Below are 8,140 nucleotides of genomic sequence, written 5' to 3' on the forward strand. Positions count from 1 at the left end.
AGTGAACCTATTTTCATACATTGTGACAACACAAGCATAGTAAATATGTCTAAGAATGCAGTGTTGCATTCTAGGACCAAACACATTTCTATCAAGTATCACATGTTGAGAGAGAAAGTTGCAAAAAAGGAAATTAGATTAGAGTATGTGAGTACTAAAGAAAAAATTGCAAATATTTTCACTAAGCCTCTTCCCAAAGGGACTTTTGAGTATTTGCAAGGTATGTTAGGGGTTATTCCCCTTCCTACATTAGAGTAAAAGATGCAAAAGTGCATCAATCTAGTGTAATAGAGCACTATTGTCTGTCTAGACTAAATGTTGATGCTTCTTGTATGGGGGAGTATCTGTGATGGACAAAGTCATCTAGGACTCTTGTTGGATGTTGTTTTTGAACAATGTCTTTAGACAGCTGAGCTAGTCAGAAATAGTTGTTACGGAATTTGATGGTTGCTGAAACCTTTGACATTGATATCAATGGGAGAGAAGTATAGCATGAAAAATAAATATCATGAAATGAAAGTACAATAGGAGAAGTATAGCATAGAAAGAATATTTGATGTAAATCACATTGAGGTATATAAATGGGGGAGAATGATTGATGAAGAGGATTTGAAAAGGAAGGTTAACAATCTTTCATAGTTGGTATTCTTGGAACTAGATGTTTTTCATCTATGTTGCCATCAATGCCAAAGGGGGAGATTTTTGGAAGCATGAATACTGATGATATTCCTATGGGGGAGTATTGTAGAAACATGATTAGATCATTATCATGATGATATGTTACATTCATGACCGTGTTTTTCATTGATGTCAACGTAGCAGTTCTCTGTGGCATATGACAAAAGAGCAACGATAAAGATCATATTGCTATGGATAAATCATTGAGTACTTTCAATAGTGAGGTTAAAGGGAGATTATACTATGTGTCTAGTATACATAGCTAACCTTGAAAGTATAAGATATTAAGTCTAGAAGAAGTTATGCAATTTTTAGTGAAGATTTTTCTGAGATAGAGTTTACAGAGGCATTTTTTGGTAAACTTGTTATATCTTTTAGTAGAGTTGTTATTCTGAGAAGCTGAAGTTAAAGATGTAAAGAATACATGTTGTGATGTTGTCTTCTTAAAGTGGTCATATAATAATTAATTGAGAAGGTGTAACAGCTAACTCAAGGAATTGTTTTATGGATTTGGTATAAAGGAAGGACATTTTCCTTTATCATGTATGATGGATGCATGGAGGAATGCGAATGATTGTAAGCAACACAAGAGCGAAATGTGAAGTTAAGTAGAGTAGAGAAAAAGTGAAGGAAACTTCATTTTTGAGGGTTTATTGTGTGATCCAAAGTTTGATACTTGGATCTGAGGCTTGTGACCTATTCTACAAGGTCTAATAGTGATTGGTATAGTTGAAAAGACAAAGGAAAGAAGTTAAAGTACAATACACACAATTATTCCACTAGGAATAGTTAAGAGATCAGTTGGACAATGAGTTTAGTGGTCTTGCACCATAAGCTATTTGGATAATGGTCCTTCTATCTTTTACAACTCCTAACAAGGTTGGTACAACTCCTAATAGGTTTGGAATCTTCTAACAAGGATTCAAAGTCTCCTAATAGGGGCTCATATGTACTAAATGTTGTAATACACTCCTAATAGGGTCCATCCTCTAACAAGGAATATTTATATTAGTACATCATCTTGTGGGCATCATTCCCAGGGTTTTCCCTAGTTAACATATCTAGTGTAATTTTCTATGTGCATCTTGTTATGGTTGTTTATTACTTTAGTTGAATGGATAAGATTGATTAAGGTTGATAAATGTTTTAATTATTGGATAACTGATTCAAACCCACTCCCCCCCTCCATTATCTTGGTGGACTATTGTTTCTAATAGGGGGATGAAAGAGGTGTTTAGACACGCAGATTGAGATGAGTCTGAACTAATTGCACTGTAGAAATAGAACAAGCTTTTAAGAGGCTATTTGCATAGAGTTGTGGGCCCTATAGACCTAGATAATCCAAAGATCACTCTTGTTGTGGTACTAGAGAGGAAACGTAAGAGGAATGTACAATTACTCCCATTTTTTGAGTCATTTCAGCAATGGTGGGACAATTTTGAGGAGAAATGTGTACACATAATATAGGGGAATTTGAACCTCTTACACCATATTCAATCGAGTTCAGATAAGATGGTATCTATAGTGAACCAAGATTGGGATTGATGGATGAGTTACATACCTAGGATAAAGACCTACATGCACTCAAATCAATAAAAGTTCAAAGGTATCATTTACTCATGGAAATTTATATAACTAAGGAGTTGGATAAAATTGATAATTGGATTGAAGAGATATCTTCCGACAATAAAGTCAGGAAGGATCTAAATGCAGTTATTCAAAAAATAAGAAACCAAACTCAAGAGAAAATTTTGGAAGAAAAATAGTATTACAATGTTGCTCAATATGGTGCAATCAATAGTCTAACAATTTTGAGGAACCTTCAAAGATACTTCATTAGATGAAGATATTAGGCAAGCATTCAAGATTGAAGAGGTATTGTTGGAGTTGGACACTAAACTTGAGGATTTTGTGGAAACTTGAATAGAAGTTAGAAACTATCAGTAATTAGTAAAGGATAAAATATGGAGCTATGGATTTTTTTGAAGTCACCAAAGCGAGGAAGATAATAGAGAAATTCAAGAACAAACATCCAAACACCATTTTGGTATAAAGGGGAAGAAAAACCAAATGTTGAAAATTCAGTTTTGACACTTGGGAAAATTTTGCATTTTTGGAACCTATCATCAAGGTGTATAGGTGTGCTATTCACAGAGGTGCATTGATAATTTTTGAAGAAGAAGCAGTGCACTAATAGCTAACTACCAATTTCTATTTTAGAACATTCCATGCACTAGAAACACATTTTGACGACAATTCAACTCCCATAAATACTTAGAGAAGATTGAGCTTCCACTTTTAGAGCTTCTAAAGACTCCTAGATCATCTTGTAGCTGCATTTTTCTTATATTCCCATTCTTTTGTGTCATTTAAAGGCTCATGCACCCATTAATTGATGTAAACAAGGGTGGAGACCTACTTAGCACCATTTAGAGAGTCGGTTTGTATATAATTAGATTTGTTTTATTAATTTTTATTATGAGTTGCATTTTAAGAACTCTCTCTCCTAACACAAAAGGAGGAGATGATTTCTTATAAATATATGGATGTAATATGTACTTCAGGTCTTTATTTTGATGCAATAATATATGTTATTGGTGCTCTCATTCTGAGTGTAGTTATTCTTGCTGGAGTGTGTTATTTTTGTTAATGCATGTTCAAGAATAATAATGGAGCCAATGGTTTTATTGTGTTGTTATGATTGTGTGACCTTTTAGTTCTAGTTTTTGTCGCATGTTAATGAATTTTGCTAACATAATGAATTGGAGAAAGGATCATCTTTTTTCTTGCACAACATCTTGTCTCATTTAAGCACACTTTTTGTGGCCTTGCAATTTGATGAGATGTGAAACATTATTCAGTTTATATTGAGTTCCCATCGACGATTGCATTAGTGGATTTGAGGAAACATTGCTCCTATTTTCATTGGTTTCCTACTCAATATTTTCAATGATTTAACTCGTAGATGTATTGTTACCCTAATTTATTTCCATAAGGAATGTCCCTTTAATGTCATTTACTTTAATCTCTCATTATGTTATCTTTGTTATTTTCTTTGCTAACACTTGGTTAAAATAAGACTTCATGTAGTTGCATTGATAAATTTGCATTCATAATAAAATAAGAAATACCAAAACTATATCTCTTTTGTGGTTACTTTTCATGAACATACACATTTATCTTCAATTGAGTGGATTCTAGTAGGTTGCAAGATTGCCCAAAACCTAGGAATTGATCCTATATTAGCTTTTCAAGAGAGGAGTTTGAAAGGATTCTTGTCATTGAGCATTGTGCAAAATGATAGCTCAACAATATCTTATGATGTTTCTTTCCTTATTTTTTTCTATGTTGTTTCATTATTATATGATATAGGGTGTTTTTTTTTTTGCATAGTTGGCTTATGTTTTTTTAGATTATAGTTCATCTTTATATCTTGCATGATTTTGTTTTATAATCTGGCATAGATTTATCTTTTCTCATTCTCACCTCGTGCTTGGGGGGAAAAGGATGTATCTACATTCTTTCTCTTTTTTTGGTCTAAAGTTTGACTTTCCTTATTATAGTGTCATTTACTTATCATGTGGCACTCGTTTCCTTTAAGGTATTATTTCAAGTGATCGTGACTCTCTCTTATATTAAAGAGGTACATTCCTTTATCATCACGTCTTATTTATTTGTAAAATTATGCTCATTATAGATATTTTCCCTTAATATGTGCTTTAAAGTTTATCATCCTTCATCCAAGGACCCCTATTTCACCTAGACATGTAAGATTTGAATAGGTTGAAATTGAATTAGGTTTGTTATACCACTGATTCGCTCTCCCTTGTAGTGGTATTGTACTCCAACACTCTTACGTTGACAAAATGTCTACAAATATAACCATTCTCCTAGTGTGCTACTCTAATGGTGTAAAAATTGTGCCAAACCCTCTTTCTTATGAGAGGTATAAACTCAACACATTCATTATTATGAATCCAAGCTTCCCATTTGAGGTATAAACTCAACACATTCATTATTATGAATCCAAGCTTCCCATTTGAGGTTTTAGCAAACATTCTTCTTGATTTTATCAACAAAATCTTCAACTATAACTTCCAAGAAAATAATACAAATATACCATTTCCTTTTCTTGTAAATTATTTTTTTCATTATTATATTAATCAATATTGGTACAAAATATATGCTTATTAAAAATAGGATAGATATTTTTGACCAAAATATTTTTACCTTCAACTTGTCGGATATAAATATTTCATTCTTCCTCCTTGATAAAATCAATGATGTCTTTTTTTTGGTAAATCATTCTTTGGTGTACCTATTATCATTTTGGATTCTCCTTCATTTGTTCCTCTTTGATTAAAAAAAAATTAACTTCATTGATTAATAACATATGATCTTAAACAAACACAAAAAATTTATGTACAATAATTTCAATGTGCATTCTTTTTGTTTTTGGTAATCTATGAATGAGATAATTGTTTAGCAATTCATAGTCTCCCATCATTAGTGTACCCTAGAAAAGATTAGCATTTCATCAAAAGTTTCCTCCACTAGTTTATTGATTGTTGAAGGAAAAAGCTAGAACTTTATCATAATATGCAACCCAAAATGCCCAAAATATTAAATTGCATCGAAATATATAGAGAATCAAAACCAAACAGTGTCCTAGAAAATAAATAAAATGTCATCATTTCATTGACTTTGATCCAAAATAGGCTTGTCATATGATCACTAAGTCACCCCAAACATTTGAAGCATCATCCACTTCTTGAAATTTCTAGAGACCGGAAATTCCAATTTTCAAAAAGAGCTCCATAAATGATCAATTTGATGTTTTATTACCTTATTGATATATTGTGCAAATATTTAGACAATAGTAACTATTGAATAGATGGCTCTTATACTTTTTCTATTAACTTGTAGAATAATGAATTAGGTCAATATTTGCCACTTCTATACAACCATCAAATGTCTCCAAGAAGTCACCAAATAGGTCATGAGCACACCATTCCAAAATTTAATGATCAAGCCTGAAGATGAATTTTAACTAAATGTCATTTGAAGGAATCAATATTATATCTTTAGTAAGAATAGATGTTGAAATTGTTAATATTTCTTAAGCAATCAAATGATTTTGATGTAGTATTTTCAGACAGTTATGCTTATTAGATTTTGTAAATGGCTATTTTTGAAATGGGTACAAGATACTTTCTTGATTCTATAATCAATTTATGAATAAATTTGGTAATAAAAAGTATAAAAACTTAGAAACTTATCCCTTCTAAAATTCTCTAGTAATTGATAAGTACTCATAAATCTCATTTCACTATCTTACAAAATGAAAAATATGAGTACCGTAAATATAAAGATTTAGTAATATTTCTCCAAAGGATCCAGCCATCTAATAATCATTTTTAAATCTAGAAACATAAATATTTATCAATTTCAAATTTTCAATCATCAAACTTAAACTCCTTAAAATTATTAATTATATAAAATCAAATTAAACTCGCAACAGTAATAGTAACATTTCGTTTAACTGATTTAGAATTTAAACCATATATCACTATAATTTAGAGTTAATATTTTCTTTGACTCCGTTTATTTCATATGATTATGAAGTTTAACTCTTGTCACTTTTATCCAAACGGGTTCCTCCTTAAATTCATATAAAATTTTCGTTGACTTCATTCTTTTCATAAAATTATGCCTAAAACCCTTATCAATTTCATACAAACTACTCAAGCTAACTACACCAACTTCATAAAATTATGCACTTAAACTCTTGATCCTAAACCCATGGTAAGAAGGTGAGCAAGAAACTGAATAACTCAAGGCTCAAACGTATAGTTAAACAGGCAATAAAACATGTGAAGGACACAAACAAATTATGAAGATGGTGGTCATAAATCCAATATTGGATTGTTGACTATCCATATAAATGCAGTTTTGAGAGGACCAAGGGATACAGACGTCTCTCTTCTGCTTCTTATTTAACATGTGTAGCAACCAATATGACATTTGGTCCATGATTCCCATTATGATATGGAGATTTCCATCTATCTTGGTAAAGCGTGCATTTGAAACAGAGGCCCCTCCACTCAAAATGTATGGCTTGCTTGTACCAGTAGCTATTCAAGAAACACCTCATTGAATTTGTGAGGATATCTGTTGTACAATAGAATCAAAGATGAAATGGATGGTCACCACCATTAATGGGGTCCATTGAATTGTTCTTGAGACGATATGTATCATCTTATGATTTCTCATTTCAATCAAGTCTTCTCTTCCCATTTTAGCCTTGTGAAAAGGAGAGGTCACCAAGAGAGTTCCGCATGCTCAATATTATGAGCTCCAAAAAAGACCACAGTAAAACATATTGCTTCCTTGACCATAGACTTCTATACCTAGACATGTTTTATCCACCATGTGGGCTTTTATCCATAAATATGGAGATTATTTATTGCATCCATATTCTTTAGTATGGTCTCTTACTAATTTTATGAGATAACATACTTGATAAGTAAGAGATTGTGATATTGCTATTAGGATTTAATTTAGATTTTGAGTCAAACTCATTGACCCATGTTTCATGAGGCTCATAAGAATAAATGAAACACACTTATAATCCACTTCAAGTCTAAATTGTCCTTTCTAACTATAAAGACCCCGCTCCTATTTGTAAAAAATGATGATTTCCTATTTATATAGTATTGTACCAACCAAAATGTAGTACAATGTCATATGTGAATATAATGATAGAAATACTAAATGATTGCTCATTTGACTTTGATTTGAAACTAGTTATTAATAATAAAATTGTGGGTATGACCATTTTCTTTTAAGTGCAACAAGGTGTAAGCCACAAAGTTTAATGCATATAACCATAAACCTTTGTAGGTTCACCAATATTATAAATGATACAATTCTCTTGTAAATTTTTAAAATATTTTAATATTTATAATTTTGAACAAGAGGTCCAATTGAAGATTATTCAACATATATAATCTAAGGTAATATCTACAAATTTATGATATAAAATAAAATCTACCACATAAAATATATAGAATAAAATTATATTGATTTTAAAACCCTATCCTTCAATTACATAAATCAACTAATATCTAAAAGTGTATAGCCTCTTTCTTGCAGTATTGATGGGAAGAACATGCTTTTAATTCACTTCATAGCATTTTAGCATACATTCTCTACTCCAACTCTTTGAAACCCACTTCTAATGGTGAAAAAATGATGTTTTTTTTTTTGCTTTAGCAATCTTATACCAACCAAAATGTAGTAAAAGCTCACATGTACATAGGATATAGGGATCATGGGCCTAATGTTAAATGATTTCCCTTTGAATTTATTTTAAAACTATGTGCCTTGCTAATAAAATATGACAATGTCCATTTCTTTAATTGCAACAATATGTTTAAGCCACAAACTCAATGCACGTTTA

This window comes from Cupressus sempervirens, chromosome 6, assembly GCF_028749045.1.
Source record: "Cupressus sempervirens isolate cs-2001-9-10 chromosome 6, ASM2874904v1, whole genome shotgun sequence".
Lineage (NCBI taxonomy): Eukaryota > Viridiplantae > Streptophyta > Pinopsida > Cupressales > Cupressaceae > Cupressus > Cupressus sempervirens.